This window comes from Belonocnema kinseyi, chromosome 6 (assembly GCF_010883055.1).
Source record: "Belonocnema kinseyi isolate 2016_QV_RU_SX_M_011 chromosome 6, B_treatae_v1, whole genome shotgun sequence".
NCBI lineage: Eukaryota > Metazoa > Arthropoda > Insecta > Hymenoptera > Cynipidae > Belonocnema > Belonocnema kinseyi.
Genome location: NC_046662.1, coordinates 132363691 through 132364030, shown reverse-complemented (window position 1 = coordinate 132364030; position 340 = coordinate 132363691).

Here is a 340-nt window from a genome sequence, read left to right as displayed (position 1 = left end):
TGGATCCGCGCCTGACTCCTGCAGAGGCTCAAGAAATGCAACAGCACATTCTACATATATACTCGTAGAGTCTGCACCACAAAAGCGAAGATTTTGGGTTCGACCTATTTTTAAAACTCAGCGGAGACTTGCAAAAGGAGTAAGTGACAATTTATTCTACAAGATGGAAATTAGGGGCGTGGAACTTTATCTACAATATTTGCGAATGAGTAAAAAACTGTTCAACAAACTTTTACGGAAAGTATAACTCTACATACAAAAACAGCACGCAGTTCGAGAGTCGATTCCAGCATACACACGGTTACGCATTTGCTTAAGATATCTCGCGTCAGGAGATTCT